The sequence below is a fragment of the Camelus ferus genome, chromosome 5, assembly GCF_009834535.1.
Source record: "Camelus ferus isolate YT-003-E chromosome 5, BCGSAC_Cfer_1.0, whole genome shotgun sequence".
NCBI lineage: Eukaryota > Metazoa > Chordata > Mammalia > Artiodactyla > Camelidae > Camelus > Camelus ferus.
This window is the reverse complement of record NC_045700.1, coordinates 95,925,172-95,949,334: the sequence shown is the minus strand read 5'-3', so window position 1 is coordinate 95,949,334 and position 24,163 is coordinate 95,925,172. Positions and strand designations below refer to the sequence as shown.

At 57.0% G+C, this 24,163-nt stretch overlaps 1 protein-coding gene across 7 annotated transcripts in view; it reads left to right on the top strand.

The window, feature by feature from the left end:
* HDAC4 (histone deacetylase 4) overlaps window positions 1-24,163 on the top strand; it is a 270,795-nt gene that overhangs the window by 97,263 nt on the left and 149,369 nt on the right. The gene's annotated exons all lie outside the window — the stretch shown is intronic.

Here is a 24,163-nt window from a genome sequence, read left to right as displayed (position 1 = left end):
CTAGCGCTCGCCCTCCATCCTCAGCACCTGTCCCGTCCAGTGTCGGCCCCCACTCCCAGACGCTTTCTCTGCCCCCTTTCCTGCCCTCTGACCTTGAGCGGGGCCTTCTAGGTGCCCTGGGGGTGGCCGCAGAGGGGCGGGTGGGGCCTGCATTGCCCGTCGCATGGCATGTGGGCATCCTCCCTGCTTTTGGTCTTGTTCCCTCCTCTCGCCGTGACAACCCTCTCATTTTTCTCGTCTCTGACTTTCCTCCTGAGCTTCTAAATATGCTCTCATCACTTACACTGAAAAACACGGTGGACCCGGCCTTCCCTGGTGCGGGTCTCTCTCCTCCACATTCTGCAGGACCTCGGGCCACGGACGCTCCATGCCCCACTGTCCCAGCAGTGACAGGGCAGACTGGGAGGTGAGGTCGCCTGGGGCCCCGGGTCTCTGGACTCCTGCAAGTCCTCTGGCCCCACCTCCATCCTGCAGCCACCCAGCTTCTGTTCTGTGCACACCGGCCCAGCCTCGCGCAGCCGTGACCGTGACCTCGGCTCTCACCTGCCTTTGGCCTCCTGCCTCTCTTCTCTGGGTGTGGACGCCCAAGGGCACCTGATCGGCCTACCCAGGAGGGAGCTGCGGCGGGGGCAGTGGGGAGTGCTGCCCCTTCTTTCGGCAGGGAGACATCCTGTGATGCTCACCTCCAGCCTCCACATGGGCCCCTTGGTGGAGCTTCCAGCAGCCACAGTTGGCCCCAGCATTGGCTCCTCGACGCTGCGTCCTCGGGTTGGCTCGCCGCGCCCAGTTCTCTCCTGCCCTCACACCCAGGAGTCAGAGCCTAGGACCCTCGGGCCACGTCCTGAGAGTGCAGCCCGCCTACCGCCAGTGTCCTGTCTCCCATTCACAGTCAGCTCCCTGAAGTCACGTTTGGGGTCCCCCATGCCCTGTCCTCGGTGGCCGCTCCAGGGGACTCCTTCCAGTTCTCCTCGGTGAGAAGGCGGGGAACATGGACGTCAGGGGCACTTGCAGTGCTTGACGTTTGCACGAGTGTGGTGGCAGCAGATGGAGCTGCAGTGGCCGGACTGTCCCTGCCACACCTGCCCCTCACCTGCAGCAGGGGTGTTGCCGTGCTGCTGGCACCCACTTCCACAGCTGACACAGCCCCGTCCCCACGGCAGCATCACCCGGCCCCTCCTGTCCCTGCTCGGCCCCACCCCCTGCCCAGATGTTCAGCTGAGAGTCCAGGGGGTGCTTTGCATTTTCCTCTTTCACTGGCCCCCGTGTGCAGTTGGTCACCCCTTCCTAGGGCTCCTCGTCCAGAGCTCTGTGGGTCTCACCTGCTTCTCTCCGTCCACGTCTCCCCGGGCAGCCAGGTGCTGCCCCCATGGGCTCTGAATGGCCGATTGCCCAGCTCAGTCCTCATGAAGGTGAAATCACACAACCTTACAGCTAAATGCAGCCCTGAAACATGAAAACAGAGGGACAGGTGCTGAAGACCACACTCCCTGGCTGTTCCGTGCAGGGTCTCCGTCTGCTCTCGGGTCCTTAACTCGTGCGTGTATGTGTGCACATGTGTGTGTGGCAAACTCCCAGGTGTGTCAGGGCCCTTCTCGCTGGGCCATAGTGGCCTCCCAAACCCTGACAATGGCTAAGGACCAGTGCTCCAGCGTGTCTGCACCACGACTCCAGCCACCGGGCTCCCAGCCTCCGGGCCTTCTCCCCGGCCACTCCCCCTGCGGGAATCCCTCCCTCCTGACCTCAGGGACCCCTGGGGACTCCCCTTTGTTCAGGTTTTGACCTAAATCTCAGTTCCCCAGAGAAGCCTCTCCAGGCCCAGCCCTACCTGCTCCTCTGCAGGTGCTTCCCCGGCTCCGTCCCCTTGAATGCTGCTCCCACCGCGCCTCAGGGAACCGTCAGATTCTGGAGAGCGGGCTCTGGGCTGCACTTTCCGGAGCCCCTGGCCGCCGCCGCAGAGCCGCGTGTGCGTGGACCACTCATGGATGAAGACGTGCCTGGAGAGAGAGCACATTTTGTCTTTAAGATGGTGTACACACACACACACACACACACATACGTGCACACACAGGGACAAGAGTTGGGAGACTCTTGTGGTCAACTGATAACAGTGGGCACCTTGGGGGACGTTTCCGAAGTCAGCCAGGTGCTCGGTGTGCCGGCTGGAAGGTGCCGGCAGGCCCCCCGCGGGGCGGGTGTCCTCCCCCGCCTCCGTGGTTGCTGTGAGTGCCCCGTGTGGGGGCCGGAGAGGGGTGAGCGGCCCTGGTGTTGTCTGTCGTGTGCTCTGCGCCCGGCTGTGCTCCGGGGGACCGGCGGGCTCGGCCTAGACGTGCTCATCCGGAGACAGGTCCCCTCCTCCACATTCTCGTAGGGTTGGGACAGAGGCGTTCGGGGGTCCGTGGCTGGCTTTCTCTGGCCCCTCGGGTTTGTCCCTGCGCTGGGGCTGTCAGCATAATTACAATGCAGAGTGTAAAGCAGTCATGTCGGGATGGCGTGATTTGGTTTGTTCTGTTTTCTTTTTGACCTGCACGTTTCCCAGGGCTGACAGAGCAGAGCTGCGTGTGTCTCGGGTCTGTAAGAATGTTAGTAGCATGTGACCAGCTCCTTAGCCGACAAGCCTGGAATCCCAGAGTTCGTGGAGACAAGTGCACTTTGGAGAGAGGGTCCCAGGGTCCCCTTCCCTTTGGTTCATGTCATAGGAGACGCTCCTGAGAGGGGGGCACACACTCTCCACGGACCAGCCCTACTGATTCTGAGACGTGCGGAGGGAAGTCCAGAAGTGCTGCGCTCGCAGCTTTTGGCCTCATTTAAAGCATTCGTAAACAGTCCAGGAGGCGCGGAGAAGCCCAGCGAGAGGGCTCGGCGCTTGTTCTCGTTCGCAGGATGAACGCCTCTGTTCAATTACGCAGCCTGGCGCGGCCCCATCCACGGCTCTTCTGGGGAGGGTGCGGAGACGTTTCACTTCTCCGCCTTCCCATTTCTCCCCTGTGGCCCGGCTGCCCGGCAGATTTCAGGGCCTACTCGTCACGTGCGCACAGGAGGCCTTCATTTGTCAGGCCCGGTGGCTGCTGCGCTGGAGAATTTCTGCTTTTGCTGCTGCTGATCTGGCTTCTTTTTCAAGCTCACTCCCCCCTGCACTTGCCCACTCCCCCACCTTCTGGTTGGGCAGTCTTCCTCCTGCTCAGTCGGGGCAGAGGACTCTGGTTTCTGCCGGGACAGTGAGGGAGACTGGCTTTGGAGTCAGCAAGGCCTGGTCCGAATCCCAGCCTCGCTGCTTAGAAATGGGGAGCATACTTAGTTTCTTTGAGCCTCGATTTTCCTCATCTGTGAGATGGGTATAAATGTCTCACCTCCTGCGTTTATTGTAAGGCTAAGGGATTGAGTATAAGCTTGTGGCTTGGTGCCAGGTAGACATTCTGTTCACTGAATCACTAATAATTCATTTATTCAGCCACTGGGAATTTTCACCACATAAGAGCTGGAATCCCCTCTGCAGGCCTCACCTTCGAGGGGCAAGTCCAACAGGGGACTGCACAAGTAAAGGCTACTTTTGAATTTGAAAATGTTCTGAGATCAGCTTTCTGAGATCTGGAGGGGGCAGTGGTGTGTGGGGGCCACGCTGTTGTGAAGGCACCTCAGGCCCCTTTCCCTGGGGGTCAGGCAGAGGGGGTGTGTGGCCACACACACCCGCTTTGCCCTTCTCGCCTTTCAAGAGGAAGAGTGCTGCGTACGTGTATACCGGCAGGGAAGCAATTTTGAGGAAGGGTCTAGAACCTTCTTAGAGGGCAAGTTGGAGAAGGCCTGGCAAGTGACTTTGACTGAAAAGTGGTACCTTATGTGTCTCGACTATTAAGCATTTTTTTTCTCCTTTGTAAATGAGATTGCCAAGCAGTTTTTAAATGAGTGCAGATGCTCCTGGTAGCCTTGCAGAAGATACAGGTTGGTGAGGGACCTCTCCTGGGATCCCCACCCCGCCCCCAGGGGCTCACTCACAATTAACCGAGACCCCCTCCCAGCCCCTCCCCACCCCTCCTTGCCCCTTGGCCTGACGCTCTCTGGCTAGTCGGTTTTTCTTTCTTTTCCTTCCATCGTGGAGGGTTTGAAGACATACGGTCTGGAGCCAGGGGTGAACGCACACCGATCTCTCAGGAACCCCACGGTCTCCAGGTGGCCTCAGCCCACGGGCGCTGGGTGTGGAGGTGGCCCCTGGGAGAGAAGCTGTCTGTTTTATTTGTTTCCTCCAGACTGGAGAGCCCGAGCGCTGGGAGCGACTTCAGGCTGCCCTGGCCCCGGGTGGCCCCGCCCGCGGGCCCTGGGATGGCGGGAGCCGAGGGCCAGGGCTCTGGGGCGGCCGGCTGTGGCCGCAGTGGCCTGCTAAGCGGCCCAGGCCCGCCCTGGTGGTCCCAGCGGCGCCTGCAGAGCGGTCAGCACAGGCTAGTGGGCATCCAGAAACAGCCCTGAAACAGGGGCTCTGCTTTGGCGTGTTCCATAAAACTTCATGAAGGGTATCATGAAAGTCGCCTTTGGGTGTGCCAGGGGGTAAGAGGCGGTTGCAGTCGAGCTGGAGAGGTCAGCGTGTGGGAGGCCTCAGGTGTGCCCCCTCCCGCTCCTCCCGCCACGGCCCCTGAGCCTTGGCCCCATGGCTGCTTGGGCCTGCTCTTCAGGTCGGCCTGGGGGACCTTATCCTCTGCCCACCTGCTCTCCGGGCACCGGCCCCTCACCCTGCGCCTTCAGGAGGCCTACGGAGCCAGGAAGCGGAGAGTGGGCCGTGCCTGCGGCCCGGGGAGCCCTTGGAGCCCAGGCGCGGGGCTCGCTGCTCCCCAGCCAGGCGGACGAGGTTCTGCGTGATTTCTTTCATCCCTCCAGCAGCAGACATGCAGCCCTGCCCATGTCTGGAGAGGAGCAGCCCTGCAACACAGAGGGGGCTGTACCAACCCCTGCTTTTATTTAAGGGGCCCCAAACGGAGGAGAATGGCCAAGGCTGCCTGATTTCAGTGCTGAGTCCCGGCTGTGTCCCAGGGGCTGTCTGCAGGGGCAGACGGAGGCAGACAGGGGCAGACAGGGGCCCCAGGAAGGCAGGGCTGCTGCCTCCGGGCTGCAGGGAGGGCGCCAGAGAGCTGACTGCTGAAGGTGTCCTCATGTGCCAGAGGGGTGCGTGTCGGGGCGCGTGTGCTGGGCTCCCGAAGGGTCAGGGTTGGGGTGTTCTGTGGGCTGGTGACAGAAGTTGCAAGAGTGAAGATGGCCCCCAGCCTTGACCACTCACTCACGGGCCCACCTCCGAGGCTTGTGGTCAGGCCGGGGCGCCCTCTGCCCCTCCCTGGACTTGCTCCTCCGTCACCCCTGCAGCCGGAGCGTGTCCCGGGAGGGGCACCTGTCTGCTCAGAGCCTCACCGCCAGCTGGGGGGCCTTGTCTCTCCGTCGTGCCTGCATCAGTTTTGGGGAAGGCACCTATGGCAGGGTGGGGCATTGCCCACCTGGGGGGGGGGGGTCCATCAGGGCTTCCTGGATGGCGCTGCAGATCAGACACCAGAACTGGGGGTACCTTCTCCCGCCGCCAGCTGTGCTTGAGGCCTGGAGTCCAGTTACCCGGAGCCGTGATCCCACAGCCCTGCACCAGGGACGGAGGGAAGAGGAGGCGGGGAGCAGGGCAAACCCGGTCCACACGCCTGGTTTGATGCTGTCTCTTAAGAGATACTTCTCACTCTGTCTCCTCCTCCTCCGGGGCTGGCTCAGTGCTGTAGGTCAGGCCTCCCTCGTCTTCCTCGGACCAGCACAGCCACTGCCGCCTGGCCTGCTGTCTCTGGCCTTCTCTGCGTGGCCGCCGGCATGATCTTCCCGTCACGAGGTGGCTTCCTGTGCCAGGCCCTTCCGTGGCTCTCCCTACCTGTGGAGGAGTGCGCCCAGGGGCCCTCATGGCCCCGCGTGGTCCTCCAGCCCCCTGCTGCCGCCCCCACACTCCGCGGGGCCCCGTCATCCCTGCACTGCGTGCCCTCTGAGCCTCGCACGTGCTCCTTTGTCTGCCTAGGGGGAGCTGGCCAGGCGCTGGGAAGTGGGACCGAGGACCAGGGAGCTTGGGGCTGAGGTTGGAGCCGGTGTCCGAGGGCACCCATGCCCACGACCCTGTGTGCCCTGCCCACGTGCACCCAGGCACAGCTGGCCGGTCCCAGGGTGGGTGGTCGCCACCGCCACCCACCTCTCCCTTCCTGTCCCCCTGGCTGGGCCGCCTGCTGCAGGGCCGGAGTCTGGCTGTTCTGTCTCCGCTGGAGCCCTGTGGGAGCCCGTGTGTACGCATGTGTGTGAGAGTTCAGGCCAGCAGTGCCTGCGGGAACTGGGCTGTTTCTCGGTGACTCAGCAGGCTTGAGCTCCTGCCATCCCTGTGTGCGCCCTGTGCTTGGACAATTATGAATCACTTGCTTGCTTCTTGATTTGCGTCAATCAAACCACATGTGAGGAAAGCAGCAGTGAGCAGCGGGGCTTTGCCGGGAGCCCGGCATCCAGCGCGGGGACACTGGCCAGGGACAGCCTCAGAAGGCCAGCCGGCCACGTCCTGGTGGTCGGGGGTGGTCTGGGCTGCAGGCTGGGGTGGCTTCCGCCCAGCTCCTCCTCCCTTCCCCACCCGGGGCCTCAGTAAGCGGGGTGATGCCGGCTCCCCCTGCGCCTCGCTGGTTTCCTCCCTGCGATCCTGTGGCCAGAGGGACGGCATCACAGTTACGGGAACGTGTACAGTTTCCGGGAGAGCCTCGGGTCTGTTCTGCTGCAGAATCACTTCAGGACATGGCTCTTTGAAAAGATTTCTTGTAAGAAAGGCCTAACTTAAAAGGCAGAAATACACACACACACACACACACACACACACACACAAGATATAATATACATCATACGTAGTACATACATTGCATATGAAATACATATAAAACTGAATCACCGTGCTGCACAAGGAAATGCAACAGTGTGAACTGTCTGCACATCAATCAAAAAATAAAAGTAACTAGAAAGGGCTGTCAGTGCTCCTGAGGTCCCGTCACACCCGAGGGAAGGGCAGTGACATGGAGGGCAGGCCCGGAAGGCCCTGGGAGGCGGGAGGTCGCTTTAGTCCGGCCCAGGGACTCCGGACCCCGTGCTGCCGAGCGGCCCCTGGGCTGCGGTTTGCCGAGTCCCCGAGTAGCTGTGCTCCATGCCCACGAGGAAGCCCTGGGGGCCAGGGCTGGCTGGGGCGGGCATCCTGGCACCGGCAGTCTCCTTGCTTGGTTTGGTTAGTGTTGCTTGAAGTAGGCAGGTGAGGTTCTTTCTCTCACTGTGAAGGTAGCTTCTGTCATCCCTGTAGTTTACATCGAAGCTGACGGGCTGGTTAGCTGGCTGATCCCAGCCAGACTCGCATCTTTGGGAACGTTACTGCCCAGCGTCCCAGCTGGTGTCCCAGCCAAAGCGCTGCTGCTCTGTCCCTGCGTCTGTCTCGAAGGGACAGCTGAGCGGACCTCTTGCGATGTTTCCATTCACTTCTGCATGTGCCTTTCAGCTCCCGCCCGCGGCGCTGTGCTGGGCCTGGGGACCCTGGCCACCTGGCCAGCCCTGCCGTCCCTGCCCCTGCAGGAGCACAGCACAGGAGACTGGAAAAGGCAGTTTGCTCTCAGAGGTAGGAGGGTTGGGTGCCCCCCAGGGACCTGGAGAGAAGAAGGCCCCTGGGCCGCCCACTCCGTCCTGGAGGAGGGGCATGCTCCAGGGCTGGCCGCGGGGCTTCGCGGTGGGCAGAGCGGAGCCCGGGCTCAGCACATGGCAGTGCAGGCCTCCTCGCATGGGGAGACCGAGGCCCGAGCAGCAGATGGTGTCCCAGGCCTGCCAGTGAACTGTGACGAAAGGGTCAGGCTTCTGGGGCGGAAAGACAAAGGACAGGGCTTCTGGCCTCGCGACTAATAAGGACGGGGAGGGGCACGTTTCCTCTCCCCCGACGGCTGGTGGCAGCTCTGTGCGCCGAGTGCACGCAGTTTCAGCGTATCCACAGGGTGGAGCGCCCCCAGCGCGGTCGGGGTTAGACCCTGCTGCCCGTAACCACCCCCTCGCCAGCCCTGGGCAACCGCCAGTCCGCTTTCTGTCTCTGCGGTGTGTGCCCCGGCCGTGCGTTTACCCGGGACGAGACGGGGCTCGGTCTTCCCGCGCTGGCTGTTTCACTCAGCACGTTTTAGGTTCCTGCACGCGGCAGCCTGTGTCCGCTCTCGGCCCTTTCTGTTGCTCCACTGTGGACAGGCCACACTTGGCTAGTTCATCTGCTGATGGACGTTGATTGATTGCTGCTTTTTGGCTGTTACGCCTCATTGTGAGCGTTCTTGCCTAGGTTTTTGGCTGGACGTACGTTTTCGCCTGTCTTGGGTGTAAGTATGCCTAGCAGTGGAGTTTCTGGATCGCATGGTGACGTGATGTTTAACCGTTTGGGGAGCCGTCAGACTGTTCCCCGCCCGCGGCGCACGAGGGCTCTGATGTCTCCCCATCCTCGCCCACAGCGGCTGTTGTCTGACGTTCCGACTCTCCCCGTCCTGGTGGCTGTGAGGTGGTCTCTCACTGCAGTTTTGATTTGAGCTTCCCTGACGACTGCGGATGTCGGGTATTTTTTACGGGCTTAGTGGCCGTTTTGTGTATCCTCTTTGGAGAAGCGTCTTTTTGGGTCCTTCACCCACTTCCGAAGTTGGGAGGTTTGCCTCTTCACTGGTGAGCTGTGAGCGTCTCCCTGTGTTCTAGATGCTTTCATCAGGCGCGTGGCTTGCAGATACTCCGTGCCGTCCTGTGAGCTGCCTTTTCCTTTTCTGGGCTGTGCCCACAGAAGCACAACAGTTTTTAGTTTCGATGAGGGCTGCTGAATTTTTCCGTCTGTTGCTTTTGTGTTTGGTGTCACATCCGAGCTATTTGCTGAGGTCGCATCGGGCTGACGGTGACGGTGGGGCCCTCCTCTGAGGGCTCCTGACTGACTGTGTCCAACTTACATGTCGAAAGGCTTCTCAGGCTCTTGCGAGAGGGGCGTTTTTCATCGCCTCGCTGGGCTCTGCAGCGTTCTAACCACGACTCACTTTTCCCACAGTCGGTTTTAATTGCATGTCCGTGGGAAAATGTCCAAGCAAACTGCAGCTTTGCAGAGAGAACCGAGTTTCCTTGCTGATTTGTTTCAGCCTTGGCTTTTCAGCGTTTCTGTGCGCAGTTTGTTGGACTCTGGCGTCACGCTGTGCATTTTCGCTGAGTGGTAGTGCTGGCCTTGCTGGACAGCCCAGCATTAGGGCGGTGCCTTCTCTCTCCAGACTGAAGTCCCCAAACATTGTGAAGGGCCGTGAGCCGTTCAGATGTTCACCTCCCCCCGCTGGTAGTTTAACGGTGGGGCATGGAGCCCTCGGGACTCCATCGGACGTGGAGACAGGCGTCCTGGGAGGTGAGGCTGGGAGCAGGGGTGCAGACCTGGCCCCGCAGTCACTCCCTGTCACCAGCTCGGCCACCCAGGCTTCCTGTCTGTGAGACGGGGTGACGGCTGCCTCTGCCTCAGAGTCAGGAAGCCTCCCCGTCCGTGGTGGCAGTGGTCCTTGTCAGCAGTCACCGCGAACAGGGGTTCAGTTGGTTCAGTCCAGTTGAGTGTTTGGGCCGCTCGGAAAGTGGCAACGTTTGAAACAGAGAGCCCAGCGTGTGAAACGTGGGTGACTCGGAATAGGCCTCGCCTCGCTGGCCGTCTGGGAACAGAGCACCGAACACCGGCTTCTTACTCAGTCAGATCCTGACTCTCTCGTTCCCTTCAGGTACACTTTGATGAGAAGTGAAGAGTTGTGTGTCTTCGTCAGATAAACCCAGTCCTTTGATTCGAAGGGTTTTTTTTGAGCGATGTAACTGACTAGGGTGTGTTTAGTATATATATATTTTTTTACTCATTTCTCTTTTTTTCCTGAAGCGTAGTTGATTTACAACGTTAGTTTCAGGCGCAGAAAGCAGCTCAGTTATACATACACAGACGCACATACGTTTTCTTTTCAGATTCTTTTCCATCAGTTGTATTAATCCAAATAGTCACCATTTTTTTACAATGAGGAAAGGTCGCTTTGCATTTTCCTTGCCAAACGCTAGCCTAGCAGCATGTGCTTTACTCTGTGTTGGGTTTTCCCGAGGTCTGAGCTACGGGCCGCTTAAGCGAGGCTGTGCCGCCTGCAGGTAACGCCCGCAGCCACGGCCGTCTGTCGGCTGGCCGGCTCGCGCCTGCCCAGCGTTAGGGACGTTCTTTCTCTCCCCAAACTAAACTTCCCAAACATTCTGAAGTGACTGTTCCAGTGACTTTAAAAAGGCAGGTTATTCCCCACTTGCCTGCATAATAAATTATAAAAATCTTGAGCGTAAGTGGAACTTACTTGTTTGGGACCGGGAGCTCGGTTCAATTCCCAGGAGACTTAAAAGCAGTATCGAGCCTACTTAAGGTGTATGTGTTTAGTTTCTCAGCCCCCAGATTTTTAGTTCTTACTCTCAAGTCTCATTTTCAAGGGCCCTCCTCCTTTTCCGTAGCTCCATGCGTCGTTGTTTCCATGCAGCATCCCCTGGGTTTGGCACCTCGCCCCTTCCCGCCCAGGCGGCGCCCGCAGGAAGACAACTGCGTGGTCCCAGAGGCTGCAGGTCCGCCCCTTGGCTCGCTGAGCGCTACCCCCCTGCCCCTTCCTGCTGCTGTCAGCATCAGTGCGTGTCTGTTTTTATCATCCGTCAGTGCCCTGACACACGGACACGGGACAGGCAGCAAAGCATTGGCACCGCTGCTCTGCCGAGGCTGTGTGGCAGCCGACGGCGCCGCCGCCAGGGCGCCTCATGGAAACAACCCTTTCTCTCGGAGCCCCCCGCTTGTGTGTTGTATCAGGATGCCATCGATGGTGAGAGAGCTTGTCTGAGGAGCAGGGGGCCTTGGCCAGTCCTGCCGAGCCTTCATGACCTCACAGGACAGGAGCCAAGCCTGTCGCTGCTGGCTCGTCACCGCACCCGGTGTGCGGACAGCGGCTTTCCCGCCTACGACGTGCTTGCCAGACCCGCAGTGTCTCGAGTTTGAGTGCTTTGAGTTGTCCTCATGGGTCAACCTTTGAGCTAGGAAGTCGGTTCTGAACACGTGGTGGGGTGGCAGGTGCAGCTGGGTGGTGGCCCTCGGAGGGCACCACAGCCCCTCCTGAGCCGGCGGCTCCTGCCTGGGGATCCGGCTCGTGGGAGTGGCGCCTCCCACAGCCGCCCCGCAGCCCCGGGTGCACCTTGCGCCCTGCTGTCCTCTGTGTCGGCATGCTTGTTTGGGTGTATGAGCGACGCGGGTGCGTGGACGGCTTCCTTTGATCTCTCGCTGAGCTAAGCGCTGGTGTTCATGTCAGGAGTGTATCCCGACCGACGTCTCCCAGCGGCAGTGGCAGCGGCAGCGCTTAGAGCAGAGCAGCTCTAAGCTCAGCCACCAAAGTAACTGGCCCCCTCGGCCCTCCCGCCAGCACCTGCCTCATTCCCGGCAGCAGATCTGCACCTGCCTGCTGTTCCCTGGGGCTGCTGGGGCTCCCCTGGCCCTTCCCCCGCCTGACCCCTTGGCCCCAAGCCCGTCGGGGTCCCAGCGCCCAGGGGTCCTCCGGTGGGCCTCTCTGCACGAGGCTGGACGCCCGTTTCCTCCCAGAACCTCTCATTTTCCCTACTCTGTCTCATCTGCCCCTGGTGGACAGTGGATGGAAAAGCAAAAAGAAGTCTGCTCTCACGCCCTGCTTCTCAGTTTCCTGAGAGATCTGGTTCCCTTTTTTCCACCCCAGCCTGGAGAGGGGCCTCACCTGTGACAGGAGATGGGAGTCAGCTGGCCACCCCATCACCCCTGGGACCCCTGCTTTCCCAGGCCCTCAGGTGCTTCTTGGTGAAGGGCGAGGGCCCGCCCCACCCCACCCTGCCCCCCAGGCTGTTCTGAGGTAAAGCCTATGTGTTTGTGGGATGCTCATAAGAGTAGGTGCGCCTGGAGCTTTGTGACTCCTCTTTGTGATGTCAGACCTGGGGGGAGAAGCTCGCTCAGTTTCCTGGTGACTGTCTTCACTCTTGACGTGCGGCACATTGACTCAGCGTTGTCCACGTCACACTCTACCCCGAGAAACTCTGAACCTCTTCCGGTCTCTGTATCTCTCAGCCTGTCGGCAGACCCCCTGCCCATCCCCGGAGGCTGCCTGCTCTCAGCGCCCCTTCGTGCCTTGAAAGAAGAGGAAATGAATGAGGAGTCAGATACATTTTAAAAATGACAATCAAATAGATATTTCCTGATTATTTTGATAAACCTTTGATTTAATTTAGACAAGAGCTAGGGGAAAATGCTGATTGATGCATGGAATTCAAGGAGAACTTTGTAGTTTGATGTATAGGTTTTTGAAAATGTTTGATGATCTTTGTTTTTTAGGAAAGCACTTTTGTTCTTAGGTGAGATGACATTTGAAACACTCCATGTTATGAGAAGTTATTCTCTAAATCCAGAAGCTAGAAACAATGGGTTAAACTTTGTGTTGAAAATCGACCAGCTGACCTAGAGTGGCTCTGGGTCCCTGGCTGAGGCTGAGGCTGGCGAGGACAGCGCGGGAGCCCTGTGCCCCGGGCTGGAGGCTTCGCGGAGGGGCTGCCGTCTGGCTGCTTCTCCGTGATCACATCCCCGTAGCCCGTACCAAACACATGGAGGCGGAGCGCTGCCTGTGCGCAGGCCCTTTCGTGTGAGAGCCCTTATGGTCCGCTTGGCCACGTACTCCCTCCGCACGCGCCTCCTGAGGAAGTGAGTGCTGCGGAGCTGTGGTGTGCCGTTTCCGGCTGTGGCTGATTTTTGAGTGCACAGCTCTCTACAGCTGCTGTCGTGTGCGGAGCCCTTCTGGGAACGTTTGTGGATGGTTGCTGCCTTCATGGCACCCTGAGGGGCTGGGAGTCCCTGCTGACCGCTGAGTCCTGGACCCCTGGGGCGTGCCTGGTGCCCGGTGCGGGCTGTCAGGCCCTGGTGCGTCTCAGGCTTGACAGCGTCCCTGTGAGGGTCAGCTCCGACCTAGAGGGAGTCTGGGTGCCCCCGCTGCAGCCAGTGGAAGTGGGGCAACTGCCCAAACGGGGACAAAGGCCGGAAGCAGGTGGCTGCCCCGGCGGCGCCCCCTCGGCCCCCCGGGCTGTCCTCGCTGCACCGGAGGCGCCCGCGGAGCAGACGCTGGGCGCTTTGTGGCTTTGAGGGCTCGGGGCAGACAGTGGGTTCTCTTCGTTTTGAGAAGGCCTGTTCCTGAGCACGAGCCCTTGGTTCTCGGGAGGAGTGATTTTTTTGAAACCACACCTGTGGTCGGCCTCCGAGTAGATTCCTGATAAGAAAGTCTTGTCGTGTTTGCCGAGAAAACACAAGCTCAAGAGGGAAGCGCTGCACGTCGCTGTGAAGCCTCTGGAGCGTTCGCAGCAGCTGCGATTTCTTTTTCCCGAGAGGCGTGCTTGGGCCGGGGTGGGGGCAGCTCCCCCTGTGGGGAGGGCTGTTTGTCACCTGGGGTCAGGTGGCTGTGTGCCGGGGCAGGGCTGACCGGGGACAGTGGCGTCCTTCCCTCGAGTGACCTCAGGAGGGGGCCCCAGGGCTCACTCCCGGCCCTTGGCTTCAGTGGGGCCTTGGTGGCCAGGCCCACCTCTGTGGCCGGTGGCCCAGTGCCCTCTGACCTGCCGCGTGGTGGGAGAGGGCCTCTCTGAACCTGGAAAGCTCTGAGGCAGTTTACAGCTTGGGGACAACAGAAAAGCAAATTGCTGTGCTCCAGACAGCGTGGGGGTGTCCCGATCGGTGTCACACCTGTGGGAAGTAAGGAAAGGGGTGTGTGGCCACGCCCCTACCGAGGGGCCGGCCAGTGGGTGCTGACACCTGGGACCCGCAGTGCGGGCAGCCTCCAAAGGGACACTGCCAGGCCTGGAAGCCGCGCCCCCCTTTTCTGAGGGGTGAATGGGGACAGGGTGCTCACGAAGGGACCCAAGGGTCCCACTGAGAAATCTGACTTACTCCTGCAGCGTCAGCGCCCTCTTGCTGCTCTGCGGGCTGCGGTCGGGGTGTGGGCACAGCGCTGTGTGTGAGCCCGCTGTGCTGGCTGAGCGGGGCTGGAAGGGCCTTCGTCCACCACGGAGCACTGTCCTGGGGTTAGCCCTCTTGTCTGTGCTGTGCACCACATTCCTTCTTCCAGAATGAGCCAGTGTATCTGCTGGGTGCCCTTCACGAGGAGCCTTGCTTTAAGCACATTTTTAACACACATTTGAAAACCAACCCAACAAAACCCATTTCCTGCCCCACCCTCTTTCAGTGCACTCGTAAGTGTAAGTTGAATCTGGAAATGCCTTTGCTTAATTTGCAAACCGAAGCCTAACTTGGCCTTCAGCAGTGCTCAGAGTCCTGGCTGAGCGCATGGAGGCGGTGTGGTCACTGCGCTGGGGAGCCCTGCTCTCTTTCTCGGGAGTTCGAGCGGGCATCTTGGTAAGCTCCTGGTGGGGGGGGCGGGGGAGCCCTGAGATGGTGGAAGCCTGGGCTGGACCTTAGGCCCGGCTGAGCTGGCGCCCGCCTCCCGCCCGCGAGCTCCCGTCTGAATCGGCGAAGTAGCCCCTCTTCGGTTGACGCCAGCCATCCAAGGCCTGCCCTCTGACCGGCCGGCCCTGGTCATCCTCCCCTCCTGGGCCCTTCTAGAACACACCCTCAGGCACTTCCTTGTGAGCTGCCTGTGTGGGGCCTCCCTTCCCCGGCTCCCATCCGCTGGCTCCCGTGTCCTCCGGCAGCGGCTGGTGCAGGCGCCCAGCAGTACCACCTGGTTGTCGGTGCCAAGAGCCACCCTGTCCAGGGAGTTCCCAGCCAGGCACTGAGCCCTGTGCTCCGCAAGGCAGGCATCACGCTGCTTGAGGGGCGAGCGGTGGGGCAGGCTGGGTGTTCTGCCCAGCGGGTGTGAGTGAAAAACACTGCCCGTCAGATCCGTACACAAAGATTGCTGCAGCCTCAAGTCACCAGCTGCTCCCCCCGCCCCCTCAGGACGCTGACAAGCAGGCAGCCGGCCTCTGAAGCCAACCCCAGGGGTGCCCCCCAAGCAGATTCAGGATGCGGAAGGACAGGACCCTGGCCCTGCAGAGCCAGCGTGCAGATCAAGGAGTGACTTCAGTGAGCCCAGGCCTTTGCGCCTTCCCAGACGCAGGGAAGCGCTCGAGTCCCTGACTTGAGGTGCCTTCTTTCTTTAATCAACAGTCATCTTCTGATGTTCCGACTACCTGGTCTTTGTGGCAAAACTCTTACGTGTCTTGGCTCCTCCCCCACCTCTTGGAAACAGTCTGTCAGGGCAATCGGAGAGGCCGCCTCCCGGGTTCACATCTTAGAAAGTCCACTGAATGAAACGTAACTCTCAACTTTAAGGCTGTGCATTTTTCATCAACACAGACATCAGGGCCCCCGTGTCTTTGGAACAACTCTGGTTTCTGGGCCCAGAGGCTGGAGCCCAGACTGTAAACAGACACAGAAGAAATGTAGCATTTTATATCTTAGATGTGAATTTCGCAGTGACTCTGGCAGCGTGTGACGGGCAGTGTCTGTCTGCAGCTCGAGTTCTCAGTCCTCAGTCTTAGGTATCTTCATCTACACCCCCCTACCCAGGCCTTGGCTTCCCTGGGGATTTACGTGTGGCCTTCCGTGGGGCACACAGGCGTCCAGAGCATCTCCAGGTGTCCTGACTTCAGTGAGAGAGCCCCTCCCTGGCCTGGCATTCATCCTGCTCACCCAAGACACCAGCTCATTGAAGAGATGCCGGGCAGTTTCTTTGGTGTGCCAGGCAGGTGCCAGCCTCCTTCTCCAGCACATGTGGACTGGGGGTGTCCTTGTGTGCCCCCCGCCCCATGCCACTGGGGCCTGGCCGCACCTGCTGGGTGTGCTGGGCGCTTGGACCTCGGGACCTGGGCTGCAGGGAGACTGAGGACCCTGATGCTGGCACAGAGCTGACCCCGTGGTCAGACTGCCTCCCTGCTGGGGGTCATAGGCGGCCTCCGTGCCCCAGGGGACCTGCTCCTCACAGAACCGGCCCGGCGTCTGTCTCTGAAGCCTTCAAGGGGAAGGCGCCGCCCCCCTGGCGGGTGGGAGCTCAGGAAGGGGGCTCTCCTGACGCCCAGGGCACCAGGACTCCCGCCTGCTCTGCGCACCAAGGCCTCCAGACGGGACCCTCCAGGCGCTGGGGAAGCGCTGTCCCGGGCATGCTCTGGCCTCGGGGCTGGGGTGAGCCTGCGGCGAGTTTGGGGTGTCCTGGACTCTGCTGACAGGTGATGAGGACATCGTCCACTTACTGAATACCAGGTAGACCCTGTTCTGGGTGCTTTGTTCTTAGTGAATTGATTGATCCTCATAAGGCTATGAGATCCAAGTGTTGTCTCCATGTTGCGATGAAGAAATCAGGACACGAAGGTGAAGGAATGAGGCTGAGAGCACACAGCTGGCGAGGAGGGCGCCTGGCTGGTGGCCAGCGTGTGGGTCCAGAGTCCACTCACTCACGTCGAGCTGTTCCACGCCTTTGTTGGCTGGGACACCACGGCATGTGTGTGTGTGTGCACGTACACACGGGTTTGCAGGCATCACCACGTACCCCAGACAGGCCTGGACACGCAGTCGGCAGAGGGGCCCCATCATACAGGATGCCACGACCACTGCCGAACCTCCCTGACAGGCACTACTCAGCTTCCGCCAACAGGGCCCCGCTTGGCGCTGGGACGTGACTCCTGGGCGTGTGGGGGAACGGGGGCAGGAACGAGGGGCTGTCCTCCGGCTCCTGAGTCCGCAGCCTCCCTCCCTTCATGGGCTCGCCTTTGACAGCGGGTTCTCTCTGGTCGGCATCAGATGCCCTGCAGGTCCTGAAGGACCTCTCACATCTTCACGTCTCCTTTCCCTGCACGCCTCCCTCCTGCCTCCTCCCTCCAAGGCCGTACTTCCCACTTACAGTCTGTGATCCTTCTGGGCTGACCAGAAAGTCCTGGATAACTGTGGTGGGAGGAGCTGCAGGGAGGATCCTGACCAGAGCAGGCATTTATGAGGCCCCTGCTGGGTGCCCCCTGTGCTCTGAAATCTCTGACCCCAGCCGGCCTCCTAGGGCCCGGAGAAGTGAGTGGTTGGGTTGAGCGCTCTGTACGGAGAGAGGGTGCCGTGTACCCCCAGGGCCCTCTGGCCGGGGCCAGGGCACCCACTTCTGATCATCAGCACAGACTCGGGGCAGATGGTGTAGAGTCTGAGCCCTGAGCCCCTGGGGATCCCAGGCGCTCTTACTCGCCACCCGCTGCCGGCTTGGGCTCTGCTCGGTGCGGCTCTCCCGGCAGCTGCCCGTGCCTGCAGGTGGCCCGAATGTCTCAAAGGCTCGAGTCCGCCTGGGCTCGTCCTTCCGTCTCTGGGTGCCGACCACGTGTAGGACACCACTGGTGCTGGGGCTCCACGTGCAAGGACGGGCAGCATGGTGAGAAAGACAGGCCATCCGTGTGGCACGCCCCCGTGGAAGGTTCAGAAGTGTTGGTTCCACGACAGAGGGAGTAAGTGCACGTTCAGAATGGGAGGGAGGGCGGGAGGGGACCCGGAGCTGGCCTGGGGGCTGCTGGGCTTTGAGAGTGCAGGGACGGGGGGTGCGGGGAGGTGGCCGGAGGTGGGAAGGGCGTGCCCCAGCTGGGGAGCCAGGTCCGCACCCACTCACGGCCAGCGGGGTCACCCTAAACGCCAAACAGGATAGGAAGTGTCAGGTTGCGCCCGGGAAGGATAAGCTATCCTTTGTGAAACTTCCGGTTCACTGATACCTACATAGCAGGTGTGTGCGGTGTCTCCACCTGGAGATGCCAGTGCCGTGGGTCGAGGAAGAAGGGTGTTCAAGCAACTGCTTCCAAAGATTACACTGGCAAGAGTTTTAAGTGAGTCAGGAAGTGGGAAGGACCAGGGGAGGCCAGGCCGGTGGGGACCCTGGTCCGTGTCTGAGCAACCAGGATCATGACCCTCTCCAAGTCTCCCGTGTCCTTCACCCTTGTTTCCCTGTTTCATGCGTACAGGTCTCCACATCGTTTGTTGGATTTTTTGATGCGATTATAATTGGTATCTATTGGTAATTTTTTCTATTTGTTGCTGGTACACAGAAATAAAAGATATTTGTGTATTGATCTTCAGTTGGCCTTGTTGAATTCCAGTGTTATCTGTAAATTCTTTGGGAGTTTCTACACGCTGATTGCGTGCAGTGACAGTTTTATTTTTCCTTTCCATTTCTTATATTTCTTTTTCCTGCCTCAGTGCATTGGCCAGGAGCACTGGCTCTCCTTGAATAGAGAGGATTCTCCTCTGGTTCTGGATCTCAAAGGAGAATATTCCCTGTATCACTGTTGATACCATGTTGCTGTAGGTCTTTGTTTGTTTGTTTGTTTTCTTTCTAAGAATCCATTGTCAAATCAGTGTTGTGACTTTCCGTTCCTGGCTTCCTGTGAAGGTTCTTTTTTCCCCCATGAACGAATGTACACAGAATTTTATCGAATGCTTCCTTTGTCTCTGTTGAGAGGATATAAATTTTATTATTAATTTTGTTCATGTGGTTAATTACACTGATTTAAAAAAATTAAACCAGCCTTTAATTTCTGAACTGAATTTGCATTGACTAAAATGTAGTAGAACCTCTCCATATGCTGTTAGATCCAGTTTGCTAATGTTTTATGATTTTTGCTTTTGTGTTAATGAGCAAGTTTAACTTGTAGTATTTTTTTTGTCAGTTTTTGATATCAAGGTAATACTGTCTCATGAAAAAAGTTGAGAATTTCTTCCTTTCTTTATATTTTGTTTTGTCAAAAACAAAATCTCTTCCTATATGATTAGAGGAGGAGATGAATAGTATGAAATGATTAGCAGTGTGTTTGGGAAAATAGTCAATTTGAATAATAATTAATAAGTAAATTAATTATTAAAGGGATTATTAAAAGGTTTAGAGTTATCTGTCCAAACAGGCATTTTGGAATTTTAATGGCAAGTTTATGTGAGCGTATATGTTTGTTTTGACTGGCATCTGCAAGTACCACATCTCTCCTCCTTTCTCCGCAGCCCATTCCAGGAAGATACTGATCTGATGGATTTGATTGGTAATATATCTGCATTCTGTACTAATGGAATGGTAAAATTAGCATTATTAATATTTTGAGGTCACAGTCACCGTTTCTGGGTACTCGTGGTTGGGTAGAGATCAGGAAGTTGAATATATTTGAAATCTGAAGGACCTCAGGTCAGTTTTCTCATATTATCTGTTCCTCATTTATAGCATGATTTATTCATCCCTGCACCCATCCACCCACCCATCCACCATTCATCCATCCATCCACCCACTGTCCATCCATCCGTCCATCCATCAATCCACCATCCGTCCACTCCCCATCCACCCATCTACTCATCCATCCATTCTCCAGTGCTGAACTAGTTTTAGGGTCATGGATAATAGAACTATCAAGATTTAGTCCCTATTAGGAGCTCTTGATCTTGTGGCAGAGGCAGAAAATTGGCCTAATGATCTTGGGATGGCAGTGTTGGCAGGGAGCCTTCTGCATCACCACCCTGGTCTGCGAGAGGAGAGTGCAGCGCGGCGAGGTCGGGGCGTTCTGAGGAGTCAGCCTTGGCTCTGGGTTGGCCGCTCTGATGGCAGCCTGGTGCTGCCCAGTTTTCCTTTTCCAACATGTGTTGTTCTTCTGAGTATATTTTCCCAACAAAGGAATTTATAAAAAGCAATCCTAGGTTTTTTCCTTAGTCAAAACTGTTAAAAAAGAAAATGCCACGAAGCCAAACCTCTCCAGAAGTGCCTCCCGGAATTCATCCTTGGATTTGCTTCTCGCCGTGAGCGGGAAGAGCCGCCCGCCCCCAGGAGCCCCAGCACGCTTGCTGCTCTCGTCAGTGAACTTTCTTCTGTGGCTCTGGCTCTCTGGAAATCTGTTTCAAACTCTGAAAAGCAGCTGGAACATACTTGAGTCACTCAGCACAAACTACAAAGCGACGGCATTGACTGTGCCAAACAGATGCTGTTTGCGTTCAAATAAAAGACAAACATAATATTTGCATTAATAGAGAGCCTTTGCCGAAGTATTTGCATAAAGTGGTTTATCCTTTTCCAAGAGCTGGTTACTTTTTACTAATTTCTGAGCGTAGCAAAGGATAAGCAATCTTTTGCTGATCATTCCTCACAAAGAGTTGCTTTCGCACAAGTTGAGCTGATTTCAGAGAAGGGCTCTCCAACATGCAAATACGGCGCCGAGTGGCACGCTGCATTGATTGCTGTCAGTCATGTTTGCGATAGCGTTTTGTCTTTGAAAGTAGGACTGATGAGCTATTGCCCTGTTCTCAGTGGTACTAAACTCTGCTTCAGCAGAGTTTTGTAAAGAGTTACTGAAACTGGGCCACATTTCAGTGGCTGCCTCCTCTTTGTGCTGAGAAGAAGCCAGACGGTGGGTGTGTCGAGTGCCTTGGTACCTATTCAGTGCAGTTTCAAGGACAGCTGTTGTGAATTCTTATTTCATTAATAGGGCAATATGAGTAAAGACAAAGAAATCAAGCAAGGGGGAAATGAGGGTCTGTTGGGGAGAAGCAGGGACTAGATAGGCATGCTCTAAGCCCTGCGCAATTATTCAAAAACAAACTACAGTTTGGCCGTGAGTTTCCCACCTGTCAGAGTGAAGAGGCAGCCTTGTTCATTTTGGGGATTTCCATTATTCTTAATAAGAAACTGACAAGGAGTTTTAGCCGGTGACCTTGAAACACAGGTACACAGAGGCACGGACAGGAAGTCTGAGGAAACAGTGTGACACATACCGAAAGTCTCAGGGACTGTGTGAACCTTTGCGTTCACTCGGTATTCCGTGCTTACACACCCTCGCTCCTGGCTTGCTAGCCTTTCACTTTGGAAGTGACTTGCTTCTATCTGACATAGTCCGTGTGTCGTTCTGAAGAATGGTTTCTGAGTGGTAAACATTCTCAATTTTTGTTTGTCAGAAAAATGCCCTTTCTTCCTTTTTCTAGAGTGATAGTTTAGCTGGGTGTAGAACTGTAGGCAACTTGTGTTTTGCGCAGCGGTTTAAGGGACCTTAGTGCCTCCTGGCTTCCTCTTGTTGCTGCTGCTGTCGAAAAGGTAGCTCTCAGTGCAGCGTTGTCCCTCCTCAGGGAGCCCGTCTCTGCTGTCTTGGCGCTTTTGTGACCTCGTCTGGTGGATGTTCTGGTATTTTGCCGCAGTGTGTCTGGTGTGGTAAGCACTTGCCCTGCGTGGGACTGAGCATGCGTTTAAAGCCTGAGGCCTCTTATGTCCCTGGGATTCTGGAATATTCTCTCTTCTGCATTATCTCCATTCTGTACTTCAGGAGTTCGCACTAGACCTGTGATGGACCCTCCTGTTCTTTTCTCCGTGCCTCACTCCCTCTGCCCCCTTTTGTGCTGCCCTCAGGTTGTCTAGCTCTAGCGTCCAGTTCATTATTTCTGTCCTTAGCTGTATCTAGTCTGCTATTTTCGATTCTAGAAAATTCTTTCAGCAGTTTTCCATTTCTTTCTCCAGGGTTCCTGAATGGGCTATTATCATTTCTTTTCTCCATTTAGTATCTTATTTTTATAAACATGTGTGTTTTATAGTCTCTGACAGATTGTTTTAATATTTGCAGACGTTTTGGAGTCTTTTCTGCTGTGTTGTGTTGGCTGATTCTAGCAGAGCTGAGTGTTCCCACCTCCCATTTGTAATTTTCTATTTTCATTGCAAGTTCTCTTTGGCAGGGGGGCTTCCCCCCGCCCCCTGAGCTCCGCACCCACCTCCCTCCTGTTCACCCCTCTTTGGGTACCTCGTGGTTGTGGGTGTGTCTGTGGAAGGGCATTTTATTTTTGCTGTCCTTCATCTCCAGGTTCTCCCAGCTCTAGACTAGTTTTTACCTTAATTTCTGGACTCAGGACTCCAGAACCGCCCAAGTGATGTGAATCTGGAGGCCACCCACATGGGCACAAGCTTAGGGCTTCAGTTTCTCAGAGGAGACTCTTCCCAGCCACCCTCTCCTGCCTCCTTGGCCTGGTGGGTAGAGAGGTCCAGTCCCATCTTCATAGATCCCATGGCCCTGCTGGAGCTCTGTCCTTATGCAGGGGTCTGGGTTCCAAGTCTCTGTTGGGACAAGCTCATGGCCACACCTGCTGCCCACCCCAGGGCCAGTTCTGATGACTGTCCCCAGGTCCAGGCAGCCGCATCTTTGTGCACTTGCTCAGGGTACCTTGATTCTGCCTTGCCCTCTTGGTAACTGGGGTCTCTTCTTTCTTTCTTCCTTTCGTCCTTTCTTCTTTCCTTCCTCCCTCCCTTCCTTCCTTCTCCTTTTGAGCTCAACTCTGTGTCTAGAGTTGGGGTGGGACTTTATTCTGTCTCCTGGTCACCATTTCCATATTCTTGCAGTGAGAGGTGAGGGGTCCTTAGTGCGTAAGTCCAGCAAGGCTCCAGAACCTGAGTTATGATCCACTTTGTACATTGTTCGACTCTGTGTTTTGGACACTAGCAGTATCTATGTTTCCCAAAGTGTGAAATTGGTTTTTGCCACAGGTGCCCCTGTGAATTCGGAACATCAGCCAAGCGGCCCGGATTTTACAACAGTGATTTTCAGTTCCTCTTTCCTGTAGTTGAGTTAAAAGGGTTGCCCTTTTTTCTGTCTGTGGATGCTTTCGCTCTAGACCAGCCCTGAACCGGTACCACCTAAGGGTGCTCATTCTAATTACAGATTGCCTTCCTGCAAAATAGCCAGGCATACTCCATCTGTACAGACCAGAGGAATTGGGCGGTTAAGGAAGGCTGCTGTTGATGGGTTTTGTTTTGGTGTGATTCCTACAGATTCCCTTTGCCCATGATTCTCCTCATTGTTGGCAAATGAGTGCATGGAGGGGTACGTGATTTTTTCCTCTGAGTTGAATTTTGAGTGATAGGAAATGCATCTGTTCCCAGAATGATCATACCTTATGAGAAAATGGAGCTAGGTCATCAATTCTGCTTCACCGATAAGGGAGGTGAACTTGGGGGTAGAGATGTGCTCAGGCTCCGGCTCTGCTCGGTGCCTGGCGGGAGCACTGGACGCCTGCCAGGCAGTGGGAGGTGCGGGCGGCTGAGGCAGGTAGAGCCCCCGCCGCCTCGGCCTGGGGGTGGGGGGGCTGTTCACCCTGAAACCCAGGGCAGGCAGAGCATTAACTGCTGATTCGCTGGCAGGGAACAGTCTGGACAGTAAGAGTGCACAGGTATGTGGGGGTGGGGTGCTTTGTTTCCGCTTTTTCTTAATTCAAAAATTACTCCATTTCAGAGCACAGAAGATGAGGGATTCTGGTCTAAAATTTGGATATATCTGTTCTTCAAACTATGAAGCTTTCAAAATTTGGAAGGCTTGTTTAAAACAGCCATTTTTCGCAGAGCGGCTATTTGGAAAGAGTCTGCCCCTACCTGATGTGGCCTGGGCACCCACGGGGAGAAGTGGGGGAGGAGGTGGTGAGCACAGGGCCTCATGGGACGTTGCAGCTCCTGGGGCAGAAGCCTCCCTCCTGCTCTGTTCTTTCCCCTTTCGGTTTCCCTCCTTCATCGCCGTGGGGCCTGGGGGGTGCCCAGCCTGCGGACGGGAGTTGGGGGGAGGACCGCCCTGGCGGCCTTGGTCTCTGCAGCACCCGGTCCTGCGAGTCAGGTGACAGCCAGGCTGGCTCCTCGCATCCTGCCAGCCCTGCGAGGTGCAGAGTGTCCTTTCACCCGTTGTTCAGATGTGAAAAATGAGGTCAGGTTGTTGGAGTGAGGTCAAGGGCACCCTGGAACAGGCCTGGGCTTTGGCACCAGGCTCCCGGCTCTGAACCTCAGTGCCACCCGCCGAGGATGCCCAGGACTCCCCAGTAATCATGCAGAAACCACAAGCTGAAAAGCAGGGAACGGACAGGAATCCGTACCCTGTCACTGACATCAGCGCAGGCAGCGTCTAACAGCAAAGTGCTGCTCCCGCCGGTGCCACTATTTTTAGAAGATTAAAATAGAACGTGACAGAGTGTGATCGGTGTATTTTTAGAAACAGGTTTGTGTTGTGTAAAAACGGTAGTAAGAGGCGTAGTGAGATTAGTTAGTCTGGGTTCAGGGGAGCTGTGGTCTGTGGAGCACCTCCACGTGGTGTGTAACAGCAACGTAACAGATTCCTGCAGGTC